We start from the raw sequence: 1,219 nt of genomic DNA on the forward strand, positions 1-1,219 counted from the left end.
GTTTGTACTGCAGAAGGATCCGTGTGTGCCGCGTCTTTCCTGCCGGCAGGAGATAGCGCGGGACATCTAATCATCTAGGATGATCACAGACAACAGACCAAAGAATGACCTTCCCTGTTCACTCTAGCTTAGTCAATCAGCAGGTTTATTGAGTTACTTACAAGAATGTAGGTGACTTACAATAACATGGATGACTCAAAGGCTGCTATGTAATCTTACAGTTCACCCCAACATGGGTGATGACTCAGGAGAGCTATATCCCTGAAGCTCAGTGAACAACTTATTAGGGAGCTTAGCCACATGGGGAGTCTTCTCTATCTACCCAGCAATTATTGGCTGCTTATACAACCTTGGAGAGAAGTCTTGTAAGTCCTAGAACTTCTACCTTCCTGAATCTTGTTAGGTTGTGTAAATTCCCTAAGCCTTTCATGCTACATGACATTCTCTCCCTCCTGCAGGAAGGAATGCTTCAATTCAGAAGTGACGATGCTAAAGCTAGCCTGGAACTTCAGGCAATCCTCCTGCCTCAGCCACCCAAATCCTGCAATTACAGGTGTGAACCACCATATCCAGCTTTAGAAAAAGTTGTCAGCCCACTTCTTGGATCGTTGTGGGCTCATTCTCTTCCTGCATCATTCTTTTCAGGTTAACTAAATGTGCGTGTAAAAAATACTTTCATAGTGCAGGAGAGATGGCTCAGCAGTTAACAGTGTTGGCTGCTCTTGCAGAGGACCTAGGTTCAGTTCCCAGCACCCAAAGGTGACTTACAACTGTCTGTAACTCCAGTTCCAAGGGGTCTACATGAAGGCTAAAGAAACGCCACTTTATGCCAGGCACCCACCTTGGTACACACAAGCTGCTTGTCTCTGATTCCAGACCCTGGAAGATTAGTTCCCAGTAACCCTAACTCAGCGACTGCTACCCAAAATCCTGCTCATCTTCAAGAACTCAATCCAGATAAGACTTATACTCCTGACTCAAGTCATCTTGCCACCTCAGCCTCCCAAGAAACTCGTCCTTACAACTTGTCCACACCCAGATTCTCTTCCTGTTGGAAGTATCATTATGTAAAATACTATACTCTTAATTTTGCAGAGTTCTTCATTGTAATAATTTTATTGGTTTAGCTCAGAGTTGTGTGATTTTTCCCATGACTATCTACTTGTTATGATATGACTATCTGCATTTTGCTTATACAGATAACTAAAGGGTTTTTTTT

This window comes from Mastomys coucha, unplaced genomic scaffold (assembly GCF_008632895.1).
Source record: "Mastomys coucha isolate ucsf_1 unplaced genomic scaffold, UCSF_Mcou_1 pScaffold22, whole genome shotgun sequence".
Lineage (NCBI taxonomy): Eukaryota > Metazoa > Chordata > Mammalia > Rodentia > Muridae > Mastomys > Mastomys coucha.